Consider the following 15,309-nt stretch of genomic DNA (forward strand, 5'->3'; position numbering starts at 1 on the left):
ACTCCCTCTTGTGTTTGTTTAGAATTCGATAGAGGTAATCTGCTCTGAACCTTCGCGCAATAAAGATGACTCCTAACTAATTGGCTCATTAAGGCGTCTTGTCCAGCTTGCTGATTTGCGATACAACAGTTTGGGTAGGAAAGATGGCCCATATTGAAGAGAAGGCCTCCCATCAAAGTGTTGGAAAGTAGAGGTGCATCTGTGTTGGGTGTTAGAGATGCTCTCAATAATGTCACAGGGATGAGACAAACACTCGAAACTGGGTAGGCAAGGCAAATTTACTTCTGCGCAGAAGGGTGCTCCTGCCAGCTGAAAATCATGGGCAAAAGCACACCGAACAGGAAGTCCATTAGGGTTTTATTTCCTGACACGGGGTCTGCCCTGCCCCTCACTCTGGACTCTGACCTGATTGGCCAGGGTTCAGAGCTCGAGTTCCCATTATTGCTCGATTGGCTAATTCAGAGGAAGGGGAAGGTAAGTCAGAACCTCAGATGGCAGCCCCCTGAGAGGCTGAAGGTCATACCAAGATCACAGAACCTAAGATGGTGGCCCCCTGAAAGAATCTGAAGGTCATACCAAAATGGCGGGACCTACGATGGTGGAGAGCTCCTTTCTTTGACAGAAAAGATCGGTGGTTCACTCTTACATTGGGAAAGGAAAATAAAAGGCTTTAGGAATATATGCACACACACACCTGTAGTTCTGGGAACATGTTTTATGGGTTTCTACTTGAATCACCTTTTCCAAAATGATCCAATCACTAACCCAGCAGTGTCCGATCTGAGGGATTCTCCTGTAACAGAAAACTCACCCTAAAATTGCTTTTTAAAAAGGCAGTTCCCTTTCATGTCATTCTGTTCTCTTCTGTCCTCCCCTTGCTTCCCCTCCCAGCATGGAGATGCCTGCGGAAGCAGAGGAGAGGGAAGGCGCCTGGTGCAGCACTGGCCTTGGTGCAGGGACCTGGGACAGAGGCGCTGGCAGCAGAGATACCTGGAGTGGCCAGGTGAGTAACAAATTGAGCTGACTGAGCAAATAAGTCAACATATGGAGGATAATGGGAACCAGTTTTCTCACTATCCCAGGAAGGATTTAGAAAACATAAGCACAGGGAAGTCTAGGAAGGACCCTGAGGGTTGGAAATATGTGAATTCCTGGGCTTTTAAAGATATCTATCCAGATGAAACAGGAATTTTAGGGAATAAAGGCAGGCTTAGAATTGGGGTCCATGGAAAAACACAGGGCTACAGACTGGGAGAAGGTACATTTCCATAACACAAGGAAGCCAGGTGCAGCTACATTTCCATAAGACGAGAGAGCAGCAACAGGTATATTTCCATAAGACAAGGGAACTGGAAGTAGCCAAAAAAAAGGTCTATATTTACAAAATAAAGAAGGAAGAAAGCCCAGAAGGAATTGGAGGACAATGAGGGAGGAGGGCCTCAGGAGTGACTATAGTAACCAATTCAAAAGGGAATAGTGACCAATCTGAGGGATATCAGGGCACAGGAACTTCTGCCTTTATAAACCATGGAGACAGGAAGTCGGTGAGACCCTTTCCCCCTCCCCAGGTGGGAGTCCATTCTGTGGGACTCTTTCCCCCTCCCCATGTGGAAGTCTGTACTTGTTCTTCAATCAATCTTCACCTTTGCTATACTACCCTCTGTCCGTGGATTCATTCTTCAACTCTGGAGGACAAAGAATCCGAGTTCCAGTCCAAAAATTCCATTTCACAGACAGATATAGAAATAGTTATAGATAGAGGTGTATATTGATGTATGCCAGCTATTTCCAGCTGATGTGCCACAAGAATTTTTGAAACATGCAATACCTGACTATTTAATCAGGAGCACTGACCTCTTTTCCCTTAGATTCTCAAATAAAAAATGATGACAGCCAACACAATAGGCATCTTGTGTGAATGAATCAAAATTATACCTAATTTTTGTCAGATATGCAAAAAATATATTTTTGGTGTGCCGCAGAATTTTAGCAGTTGATGTGTGCCATGAGGTGAAAAAGGTTGAAAATCAGTGATGTGTGCTATGTTCACTTAGAGAACTGAGACACAATGACAGCTAAGTAGCAATGAGCACACTAGCATACAACCTTTAGAGTACAACCTATTCAGTAAAATAAGAGTTCACCATCCATATTGATGCAAATAAGTGAATGCCTACATGAATAAATGGGGGGAGGGAAAGGTATTCCTTACAAAATAATGCAGCTACTGAAGGTAGAACTGACAGAAACAATCGCCATCTGCCAGCCATCCCTGTGGTTGGAGGGGTAAGCAGCTCTGACTCAGAGGCCAGGAACTTAAGTGGACCCGAAGGTTGGTCAGTAAAAGTTTGATGAGGAACAGAATATTGGCATATCAGCCTATCTCCTCACAAAATGCTAATCAAATACGGAGGGAAAGATGATGACTTTGTTATAGAGAAACCCTGCAGACACCCACCTGGCCAGATGGTAAGGTCAATATCGCTTGGGGGGGGGGGGGGGGCGGGGCACCTAGGTGCCTCCCGGTGAGAGGTACTGAGCTCAGCATCCGCCCTGTGGTTCCTGCAGAGAAGGGAGGGGAGGGGGACAGGGTCTGGGCGGCCTGAGGTCAAGATCATCCTAGGAAATGAAAGACCTGTAAGTTCAGGGAGACAGGGAATTGTTCTTGAAAGGAGACTGAGGAGACAGGGCAACTAAACACAATGTGTGATCTTGAATTGGATCCTGGGCCAAACGAGAAAAACAGACGTTCTGGGAGAGTTGACACAATTTGAAGACAGTCTGTGGACTGGATGGGATTTGTGTCCACGTAAGTTTCTGACTGGAGGAATCATTCTAATGCAGGAGATGTCTGTATGTTGGGGGACCTGCGCACTGGAGCATTTAGAGTTTATGGAGAGAGACAGAGCAAGAAGAGAGGGGTAAAGCTGTGTCAATACAGTAGCAACAGTGGAAAGCCTGACTGTAGAGGATGAAAGAGTTCTTTGTATTATTCTTGCAAATTTTATGAAGATCTGAGACTTTCAAAATTAAAAAACAAATTAGTGAAAAATTTAAATGAAATAAAATTAAATCAAAGAGCTGGAAGGATTCCTGTCCTGAAGGCAGGTGAGGTCTGTGCAGGCGCCGGCTCACTCCTCCGCGCACTCTGGCTGGTGCTTGTCTCCGCATCCATCCTCAGCTGGTTCCCCTTATCCCAGGTGCTGCCGGCGCAGGGACCAGAGGCCCCACCTTCAGGCAGGAGGCAAGTTCCCTGGCTTGGATTAATCCCATCCGGCCCTTGGAGATGCTGGATGGGTGTGAATCTAACCTAAACCATAGAGTCGTTGCGTCATGGGGAAAGATAGCTCCCCAAAGGAAAATATGCATGTTTTGGGGAAATAACCTAGACACTCAACCAATAAAAGTCCACACACAGATGCTCAAGAAGGTAAATTTTGTGCAGATGCAGAGGTGACAAAACCCTTTTACCAAAAGAATTAAAATTATTTTCTAGGAAAATACAAATTATTCAAGAGAATCAAAAGACAAGCCAAGCAGAAACCGGTTTGGCTCAGTGTATAGAGCGTCAGCCTGTGGACTGAAAGGTCCCAGGTTCGATTCCGGTCAAGGGCATGTACCTTGGTTGCGGGCACATCCCCAGTAGGGGGCGTGCAGGAGGCAGCTGATCGATGTTTCTCTCTCATCGATTTTCTAACTCTCTATTTCTCTCCCTTCCTCTCTATAAAAAATCAATAAAATATATTTTTTTAAAAAATAAAAAGAAGACAAGGCAAGGTGTGGAAAACATTTGCAAAAGACATATCTGATAAAAAAGACTGTTAACCTGTTATAGAAAACTGAAGAAGAACAAAGCAATACTTAGAGAGATGGAGTTACATTTATTACACGGGGGTCCAGAGGAAAATGTCTCTCAAATTCTTGGCCCCAACATGCAGGAATTTTCCCTATTTATATGTTTTTACCTTCTTTGTCTCCCAAATATGGAGTGTTTCCAGCCCCTTTTGCAAGTTCTTTAAGAGCCTGTATGTACTGGGGCCTTGAGACCTCAACCAGAGCCCCTCTGAAGTGGGAGTAGTCTTAGCAAGCAAGAATTTACAGAAGCCAAATAGCAGGGTTAAATTTTCAAACAGCAGTTTTTATATAAGATGGATGCTTCAAACCAAAATATACAAAGAACTCTTAAAGCACAGCAATAAGAAAATAAACTACTCAACTAAAAAGTGGGCCAAAGACTCATCAAAAAGGTCATCAAAGAAGATCCACAGGTGGCAAGTAAGTGTATGGAAAGATGCTCCCCATCGTACGTCCTCAGGAGGTACCACTGCACCCCTCTCAGAAGGGCCCGCCATCCAGAACACTGACCACACCGGTGCTGGCGAGGATGTGGAGCACCAGGACTCCGGTCATTGCCGGGGGAACGCACCAGGGCACAGCCACTTTGAAAGACAGTTTGGTGATTTCTCAAAAACAAAACCCACTTTTACTATATGATCCAGCAACCACACTCCTTAGTTTTACTCAAATGAGTGGAAAACGCATAGCCTACCCATGGATGTTCACAGCAGCTTCCTTCGTACTCACCACAGCTGGAAGCACCAAGGCGTCCTCAGTAGGTGATGGATAAGAGACGGCGGTCCATCCAGACAACGGCATGTTATTCAGGACTGAGAAGAAATGAGATACCAAGACAGGGAAAGCTGCAGGAAGTTTAAAAGCTCAGGACTACGTGAAAGAAGGCAATCTAAAAAAGCTGTATGGTTTCAATGATATGATAGTCTGGAAAAGGCAAAACTATGGAGACAGTGCAAAGATCAGGGGTTAGAGGGGGAATGAATGAGTAGGCAGAGCAAAGAGGATTGCTTGGGAAGTGAAACTGCTCTGTATGACTGCAGTGTGGATGCAGGTCATTGGTCAAAACCCATAGAGCAAGCATGTCAAACTTATGGCCCGCACAGCCGCATGCAGCCCACAACCAATATTTTTGCGGCCCAGCCAATATGACGGTATGTAAGAAATGTTTTCATAAAAAATTTGTAACTTAATTTTTATAGTATTTGTTATACATAATTATTAATAACGAACTACAACGTTTGCTAATGACTGCTTACTATAATCAGCGTGGCGCCTTACGCGCACGTGTACCATTTCTCTCCACTAATACTAGCAGCGAATATTTTAGCAGCCGATTGCCACGTCATTAGTTTTGGACTGACTTGTTTGGTGTGCACAACAGAAATATTTCGCTTTTGGAGAACAAAAAAATAGGTTTATTTGCGTTACATTTATTAATTTGTGCAGTTATTCAGTGTCTGGTAAGTTAATGTTCAAGAAAAAATATTAATTTTTATTAAAATGTTCTATTATTTTATGTTAATGATTACTCAGTTATTTCAGCCCTTTGTAGTCAGCATGTCTCTATTGAAATAAACCTACGTTTCTATGAAAATTGAAGCTTTTGTTTTTTTGCGGCCCACATACATTTAAACCTTGTTTATTTGGCCCGTGCTAGCCTTTGAGTTTGACATCCTTGCCATAGAGCATGCAACACCAAGAGGGACTCTCATATAAACTGTGGAATTGGGGTGATGTGACAAGACAATGTAGGCTCATTGATTGTGATAAGTGTAGCACTGTGGCGCTGGGTGCTGCTAGAGGGGGAGGTTGTGCATGGTATGGGGGGTATATATAGGGTATCTGTACTTTCTGTTCAATTTTGCTGTGAACTTAAAACTTCTCTAAAAACCAAAGTCTATTAACATATGTAAAACTAAAGGCAATTAAAAAGATAGTCAAAGATCTATCCTCAAAAGAAAGCAGGCCCCGGCAATCCTACAGACAAACTTTACCACATTTTCAGGGAAGATACAATTTCTGTGTAATACAAGCTGTTTCACAAATTAGCGAAAGTAAAGGTCTTCCTGCCTCTGACATGCGTATATCTTATTGTTGTTGTTGCTTGTTAATTCTCACCTGAGGATATTTTTTCCTTTGCTTTTCAGAGACACTGGAAGGGAGAGAGGGGTAAAGAGAGGACGAGAGAGAGAAACATCGGTGTGACAGACATTGACTGGTTGCCTCACACACGAGTCCCAACCAAGGGCAGGGAGCAAACTTGCAACCCAGGTAGGTGCCCTTGACCAGGAATGGAACCCATGACCCTTCGGTGCATGGGCCGATGCTCTAACCACTGAGTCACACTGGCCAGGGCAGACATGCATATATCTTAAATTATATATTAGCACAGTGAATGAACTAATGAATTTAAAGAAAAAATGCATCATGACCAATAAAATTTTTCTCAGAAATGCAAGGAATGTGCAAGATTGCTGTAAAGGAAACTCAAAAGTAGACTAAAGGATGTAAAGATCCTCAATAAATGGAGAGTCGTTAAATGTTCTAGGATAGAGGACTCGATTGCATAGAGATGTGGTTTCTTCCCAAATCAGTCTATAGATGTAATCCCAATCAAAACACCAACAGGATTTTTAGGGAAACTTGAAAAGATTAGTCTTTTAAAGTTCATCTGAATTAGAAGTGCATGAGGATAGCAGAGTCAATTTTAAAAAGAATAATAATCAGGAGGTATATGAACTACCATTTAGCAAACATATTTTAAAGTTAAGTAACCAAAATACTGAGGTATTGGTGCATGCTGGGACTGACCAGCAAACCCTGAGCGATGGATGAATGAATTACTCTGACACATGTTTCTGTGAGAGAGAAGGCTAAGGGGCTGCTTGGCAGGAGGCACCAAACAGCCCTGTTCACCTGCCTCCTTAGGCTTTTATTGTAACAACAGCTTGAACTAAAATTAATCTCTAGATACAATCAGCAGGGTAAGTATCCTTGAGAAAGCACATGCTTCTACAAGGTGTGTCTAAAGACTAAACATAGAGATTCCAGTAAAACACCCGGGGGCTCAGACTTGTTTGGAAAAGTCAAGGCAGGGACTGCTACCTTCGGCAAGGTCTCCCTAGAGGCCCCCAACCTTTCAGAGATTCCTCCTTACAGACTTTCCAACCAAGTCCCGTGCTTCCCCACAGGTGCGCAGACAGATAAATCATTCAATGAAACAGAAGAAAGCACAGAAATAAACCTGATGAGTCAAATATTGATTCATCCAACCAAGGTTTATTAAATATCTATTGTGTGCCAGCACTGTTCTCCATGCGGGCATTGTGCCTGTCCTTTGGAACTCAGAGTCTATGGGGGAAGAGGAACGATGAGTGAATGAGTGAGCACTTCCTCAAACAGCACATGGTGATAGGCACAGCTCAGACCAGGAGAGCACAGGGAGGTGGTGAGGGGTGGTCAGATTCTGGGCATATTTTGAAGGTTGACCAGCAGGATTTGCTCATTGATGTTCATGTATGGCATATGGGAGAGAGGAATCAAGAATGAGGCCAAAGGTTAGGGCTCAGACCCTAGAATGGAGTGCTCATGTACTAAGATGGGGGAGATTTGGGGAGAGGAGGAGGTCCTTCAGCTGGAGGTGCTCACCAGACATCTAAGGGGTATGCCCCATAAGCAGTTGGGTACACGAGTATAGAATTAGGTAAAAACATTGGGCTATAGATATTAATTTGGCTGTCAGTCAGCACATAAGTAGTATCAAAACCCAGGGACTGGAGGATCCTTGAGAGGGTGTAGACAGACTACAAGACAGAGCCCTGGGCCCTCCAATCCCAGGCAGTCGGGAAGGAGTGGGGTAATGAGTGAAGGAGACTGGGGAGAAGTAGCCAGTACCAGGAGCGTGAGGTGTCCTGGAGTGGGAGAAGGAGGTATCTCACAGAGGGGGTGGGCCACTTGGTCAAGTATGGAGTCCATGACCCTGGGCCATGGCATAGTGTTGTGGTTACACACCACCCTGCTGGGGAGCCACCTTAGCAACTGAGGGCCGCAAAAGGGAGGGGAAGCCATGGCGGGAGGTGAGTTTGTACACTGCATTCTACTTCTTTCACTAAACAAAAAGGAGCTGTGAAGCAAATATAGTTACAATTGTATGTACTTACTATTTATTCTGGGTACTGAACTAATGAGAGTTTGTTGTATTATTTCCTTGATTTTTCTATATGTTTAAAATGTTTCATAATAAAAAGAAAAAACATTTATAAGTAAAGATTTAGAATTGATATGCATAAAATATTTTTAGAATGATGCCCAAGAAACTGGTAAGTGATTGTCACTGGTAGGGCCACATAAGTATGACATATCTGGGCCCTAGGCATTTTGGCCTCCTTTAAAAATATTTAAAATTATATTGTGTTTTATAATTGCCTTAGTATAAAGACAAATATGAGCCAATCTGTATTCCTGATTATATGTTCACTAAAAGCCTGGTACATGAAATTTGTGCACTGGGGGGGTGTCCCTCAGCCCAGCCTACACCCTCTCCAATCCGGGACCCCTCAGGGGATGTCTGACTGCCGGTTTAGGCCCAATCCCTGTGGGGGAGGGCAGTTAGGGGTGACCAGGCCTGCAGGGGAGGGCAGTTGAGGGGGACCAGGCTGTGCCGCGCCAGCAGAGCCAAGGGTTCGGCGAGCCTGAGGGAGGGCCGGCGAAGGATGAAGAAAAGACAGACAAAGAGAATAAGCTGGGTCTAGGTGGATCTTCTGTGCGTGACTGAGACCACAGAACAGATCCAGACTGCAAGCTGATGCTTTATTTTATAGTCAGAGGTAAACAAGGTAATTTACAATGTTCTTGTAAGTTTCACTTGTTTTGGCAGCACTTGCTGCACCTCCCACAGCCCATTAGCTACCCAGGAAAGATCTAGGGAGCAGTCACAAGATCAAGCTTAATTATGCTAAGAGGGCTGTGCCCTCTAAACTGGGACTTGTTTGCGGCTTTGCCAGCAGGTCAGTCCGAGGCTTAACCCTATAACCAATCCCTACACCAGGCCCTGTGGGATTGAGCCTAAACTGGCAGTTGGACATCCCTCTCACAATCCAGGACTGCTGGCTCCTAACCACTCGCCTACCTGGCTGCCTGATTGCCCCTAACCGCTTCCCTGCTGGCATGATTGACACCTAACATCTCCCCTGCAGACCAGATCATCCCCAACTGCCCACCCCCCCCGCAGGCCTGGTCCCCCCAACTGCCCTCCTCTGCAGGCCTGGTTTCCCCCAACTGCCCTCTCCTGCAGGCCTGGTCACCCCCAACTGCCCTTTCCTGCCGGCCATCTTGTGACAATGTGGGGGCGGCCATCTTGTGATGACGTGGGGGCAGCCATCTTATGATGACATGGGGCAGCCATCTTGTGGTGGCCATCTTGTGATGATGTGGGGGCAGCCATCTTGTGACGACATGGGGGAGGTCATCTTGTGATGGCATAGGGGAAGCCATCTTGTGAAAACGTGGGAGCGGCCAACTTTGTGATGCCAGGGCATGAGGGTCAGTTTGCATAGTACCTCTTTATTATATAGGATTGTTACTGTGTGCATTTTTTCTGGTTGTGAAAGAATCAGAATGAGAGATGTAGAGGAGGCCCTGTGGGTCGTGAGGCCGTATGTGCTGTGTTGTGTGCCCAGTGGAGCCGACACCTGGGCTCAGGGCAGGGACCGGATGAAACGACAGGATATCTGTGGCCGACTTGAAAATATTCCAGCATATTTTTCCTCTATACATTTTTTTATTTGAACTTTTAAAATCATGTACATTTATCCTTTTTGAAAAAGGAGGCAAAACTTACACGTGAATGAGTGAAAGATAATTAGGCCAATGGAAGCCTGAGCAAGGGTAGATGAGGCAGTTCACAGCGGAGCCAATACAAATGGCCAGTCACCCTGAAAAGATGCTCAACTGCACGCAAGAAGAGAAATGCAAAGCAGACAATAAAGAAGTCTTAACTGACAGCTATGGGAAATGCTGTCAAGTGTCGGCTTGGGTGTGAGAAATGGTCTCTCTCAGTGTGATGGGAGTGGAAATGGGTTTAGTCTTTCAGGAGAGCCATTCATCGGTGTCTGGGCTCCCTCCCTCCCAGGACTCTGCCCCAAAGAGGCAGCTAAACATCCCAACCCCTGGGAACCCTCAGCCACAATAGTGCCCTAATCTGGGGCTCCCCTTCCATCCCTGCCCCCACTGCAGCTCCCGCACCCCATTAGTATGATCCCTCATGAGCTGGTGTCCTCGCTGGGGCCACGAAGCAGGAGCAGAGGCTACGGAATGAGGACTCTCAGTCCTGAACCCTCTCCTTACCAGCTCGGCCTGTTTCCTCATCCATAACATGGAGTGAACAGCCGCAGCCTGGAAGGCGGGAGTGGGGTGAGCAGCTCAGTAGCTGCAGAGGGAGTTTAGAGTACGGCCTGCCACCCCCGGTGCTTGATAGGCGTGCAGCCTGCCACCCCGCAGTCAGGGACCGGGCAGGACGTCCCTGTGCAGACCCCGCAGTCAGGGACTGGGCAGGACGTCCCTGTGCAGACCCCGCAGTCAGGGACTGGGCAGGACGTCCCTGTGCGGCCCGCCACCCCGCAGTCAGGGACTGGGCAGGACGTCCCTGTGCAGACCCCGCAGTCAGGGACTGGGCAGGACGTCCCTGTGCGGCCCGCCACCCCGCAGTCAGGGACTGGGCAGGACGTCCCTGTGCAGACCCCGCAGTCAGGGACTGGGCAGGACGTCCCTGTGCAGACCCCGCAGTCAGGGACTGGGCAGGACGTCCCTGTGCGGCCCGCCACCCCGCAGTCAGGGACTGGGCAGGACGTCCCTGTGCAGACCCCGCAGTCAGGGACTGGGCAGGACGTCCCTGTGCAGACCCCGCAGTCAGGGACTGGGCAGGACGTCCCTGTGCGGCCCGCCACCCCGCAGTCAGGGACTGGGCAGGACGTCCCTGTGCAGACCCCGCAGTCAGGGACTGGGCAGGACGTCCCTGTGCGGCCCGCCACCCCGCAGTCAGGGACTGGGCAGGACGTCCCTGTGCAGACCCCGCAGTCAGGGACTGGGCAGGACGTCCCTGTGCAGACCCCGCAGTCAGGGACTGGGCAGGACGTCCCTGTGCGGCCCGCCACCCCGCAGTCAGGGACTGGGCAGGACGTCCCTGTGCAGACCCCGCAGTCAGGGACTGGGCAGGACGTCCCTGTGCAGACCCCGCAGTCAGGGACTGGGCAGGACGTCCCTGTGCGGCCCGCCACCCCGCAGTCAGGGACTGGGCAGGACGTCCCTGTGCGGCCCGCCACCCCGCAGTCAGGGACTGGGCAGGACGTCCCTGTGCAGACCCCGCAGTCAGGGACTGGGCAGGACGTCCCTGTGCGGCCCGCCACCCCGCAGTCAGGGACTGGGCAGGACGTCCCTGTGCGGCAGGTCCAGTTGTGCAGCCGGAAGCTGTGCCTCACTCGGCTCGTCTGTGAATGAAGCCCGCCCTCCAGGTGGGGAGGATGGGGAGCTGGGATCCCCTGGCAGCCGGAGAGCAGGACAGCACCCAGCTCCTGGCGCCACCGCTCTGGCCCGGGCAGGCCCCTTCCCAGCAGCGCCGCCTGGAGAAGCGGTGCAGGAGCTGCTGTGACCAGAAGACTTTGCGCGGAAGAGCAAGGGTGGGGTGCATCCTCCTCATCAGAGCCTCACCTGGTGGCAAGGACAGGCCCTCCGCGGAGGCTCTGCGTGTGCTGTGAGGAAACGGGGCCAAGGCCATCTGGCTCTGGGGGCTACTGAGTCTCCCGGGCAGGATCCTAGAGGAAGGAGCCCAGCCTCCCAGGGAGGTGCAATCACAAGCCCACACTTCTCTCCTGCGAGGGACACCCACTTATGGCCGCAGCGTCAGCCAGCCCGCGCCCCCATCTCTCTCTCCCCTGCTTGGAAAACGAATGCAGGTCTCAACACAAAATGAGAAGGACAGATGCTTTTCAGCACGGGGAAAGATTCTTGCCATAAACTGATGGCCCCAACTGGAGAGCTGCGGGGGAGTTCTGGGCGCCTCCTGTCTGGACACAGCACAGGGCCCATCTTCCAGAGCCTCTACCGCGCTTTGGTATTTGTGGATGAAACGACAGGATATCTGTGGCCGACTTGAAAATATTCCAGCAAAATATGGAAAAGTTGGTGGGAAGAGGAGCAGGTGAGACAAGCAGACGGCTGGTCCGCGGCGCTGGCTCCTGGCTCCCCCAGGGTGGAGGGAAGGGTGAGATTGCTAGCGACTGCCCGGCCACCACCGAGCAGAGAAGGCAGTGGGCCTGGCCAGGACAGTCCTGCAGGGGCTTCCCCGCACGGACACGGGTCCCACCTGCCGGGGAAGAGGGGGGAGCAGCAGGGGCCCGCCAGGGGCTTCTCTCCACCTGCAGCTACATTTGAACTTTTCCAAAAGAAGACACTGACATGCTTTTGAACCACCTTTTGATGCCGTTTGTCTCTGGGTGAGGGACTGGTTGTTTTGTTGCTTTCTTTTATTTGCCTGTATTCCCCGGGTTTCTAAAATGAACCTGTATTACTTGTATACTCAGAAAAACAGTTCACATTAAAATGTTCAAAGTATAATTTTGCTAACCAGGCGGCTGGGTCAGGAGATCCGAGAGCACTGAGCAGGGAGGGGCAGTGGGTTGGGGTCCTGGCAGCGGCTTGGCTGATTCCGAGCCAGGCAGGGTGGGGAGGGAGAGGATGCGTGCCCTGCTCCCTGGGAGAAGGGGGCGGCAGACAGGTGCCACGGCGCCCCCAGGTCTCTCGCCTCCTTTCCCGCTGGTGGGTGCCCGTCCCAGCAGCCCAGCCCCTGGGAGCCCAGCCACCCTGCATGCCACTTGGCCCGGCCCTGCCCAGCGGCCTTGGCCCAGCCTCAAGGGTTAGCTGCCAGAAGAGGTGAGCCAGGGGTCACAGAGCCACCGCCTGTGTCCGGGGGAGGGTGGCAGAGAGGGCCGTCCGCTTCTGTTTCATCACTGGCCCCACCGGAGGGCCTGTGCAGGAGCCTGTGCAGGAGCCTGTGCAGGCAGGGCCGAGCAGGCTGCCCACAAGGGGCTGTCGTGCTGCTGAGGAGCAGCTTTGCCACCGGCCAGTGCCTCCCGCTGCCTGAGGAGCAGCTTTGCGGGCTCCACCTAGTTGGTAAAAATCCTCCAGCACTTCTTCATCATCCTCAGGGCGGGCCAGCGCCTTGCCCCGGGCCTGCCCCGGCCCTCCCTCCATGTCTGTCACTGAAACAGTCACAGCCACGCCCCCACCGCCCGTGCCCCCTGGCCGCCCCCTCACACCCATGGGCCACAAGGCGTGGACAGTGCTTCTCCGGGCGCTGCAGCTGCGGCCCTCCGTCAGGCTCTGCTTGCAGGCTGATGTTTTCCGTTCTCAGAAATGAGCATGTACCGCCCCAGTATTAAGAGAAAAATAAGAAGTGAAGCCATAGAGAAGCGTACAGCATCCCGTCTATCCAGCCATCACCCCTCCCCTGACCTGAGGCTGCTCCCAGCACCCAGATGGCCCTGCTCTCCACGGCCCCCACTTGGTGGTAGACAGGCCTCTCCTAGACCATTCCTCCCCCCACCCTCCCCCAGCCCAGGCTCTGACTGGAACATTCCAGATCCTTCAGCCCCCGCGTCTGAGCACAGAGCTGGAGCTGCTTTCCTGCCCTTGCACTTGCCCCCTCTGTCCTCAGCAACCAGCTCCTGATCCTGCAGGTCTCAGTCAGGGCCTCCCGGTCCCGTCCACCCGGCACGCAACCCAACCCGGACCTCTCGCCCCGCTTCCACACGCCCACTGCCCACGCCTGCCACAGGGCCGGCAGCAGAGGAGCTCAGCCAAGGGATGTCGGCGAGTTAGCAACAGGTTCCTCCAACATGTTTGCCTGAACCCCAGCAGATCAGCCCCTGCCTCAGAGATCCCCTCCAGGATCTGAGGCACTCCCATCTTGGAGAAAACTGCTCGCTCGGCTGCCCTGACGACCTGAACCTTTATTGCTCTGCTCAGTCTCCAATAGCTGTTTTCATCCCACTACACCCCTCAAGGGCTGGGTATTGCCTATAATAACTTAAAAAATAAACCTTAAAACTTTGGTTCATCAAAGGACACTATCAAGAACGTGGAAAGACAACTGACAGAACAGGAGAGAATATTTGCAAAATAAACTAAAAGCAAGTCACGAGTCACATGGTGACCGCTGTACGGTGACTCCACAATGGCCTTCCCCACGACAATGAAACGCGTTCTCAGACGAGTGTGTCTAACAGTGGTCACCCAGGGAGGGGCAAGAGCCCGGGCAGGGATCTGAGGCCCACCAAGGTGATTTCCTTGGACCGCTCCAATTTTTACGAGTAGAATGTATTCACGAACTATTTGTACAATTTAAAAGCACGAGTTAGAAAACAAATCAAAACCAGGGAAACAAAAATAGGTGTAGGAAGTCAGGGCTGGGGGGGAAAGAAGCAGATACATATAAACCCAGGCTGCAGCGCTCAATACAACTGTCAGAGCTGAAGCTCAGGTCTACCCTGAGCGCCTGGCAGCCCCGGGGAGCGGAGCTCAGAGACGGGGAGCGGGGACAGGAGCCTGGTTATTCCTGATCGTCAGAGAGGAGGGAGCTGCTGGTTCAGAGCTTCCTCGTGTGGCTGGTTTTAGCTTCTAACTAAGCTGAGACCGAGCACCACAACATCAGCCTCTTGGTGCCTGCAGTGCCCGCAGGGGGCTGGGCACCCACTGATGCACCAGGCATGTCTGTCGAGAACTACTACCACCCTGGCCAGTGTGGGCGACTTAAGAGGGGTGAGGGGGTGCACAAAGCCACCTGTGAGAGGAAACAGCTCCAAAATGTTGACTTGCTGTGGCTAAGGTTAGGTTGCATCACTCAGATCCTGTCCCCAGAGGTGTAACTCTGACCCCATGGTCCAACCCAAACCCAAGGTCACAAGCCAGGTGAACAGTCTGCAGTGTGTCTGCTTCCAGCCCTCCACACCATCCATGGGAAGTCTTAGAAACCCCATGTGCCTGCCTAAATAGGCTTCGGGATCACGTTTGCATTCCATGTCAGTGGTGCAAGGCGCAGGGAGGTGAAGCAGCGTCCCCGATGCCGCACGGCTGCTGGCACCCGGTGAGGGCGGTAAACCCAGTGTCCTGACTTGTGCTCCTGCCCAATCTGGTCCTATATATGAGGTTGGACTCTAAACTAGGCTTGTGGTTTCTCAGCAAGCCCTAAGAAATCTCCGTCCAGGTGTGTGTGTTTCCTTCCCACTTGTCACATGGCAGGCGGAGCATGCATTCCAGATCATGAGTGGAACCAACTTTTGGGAAGGACCAAAAACATCTAAAGCCTCGTTGGGTAAATGTCATGGACAATGATCACAGCCTGCTGCTTATTTTTACCCTGTTCCCATTGCAAATGGGTTTGAGGTGATTTTCAAAAGGCGT

This window comes from Cnephaeus nilssonii (assembly GCF_951640355.1).
Source record: "Cnephaeus nilssonii genome assembly, chromosome: 10".
Classification (NCBI taxonomy): Eukaryota; Metazoa; Chordata; class Mammalia; order Chiroptera; family Vespertilionidae; genus Cnephaeus; species Cnephaeus nilssonii.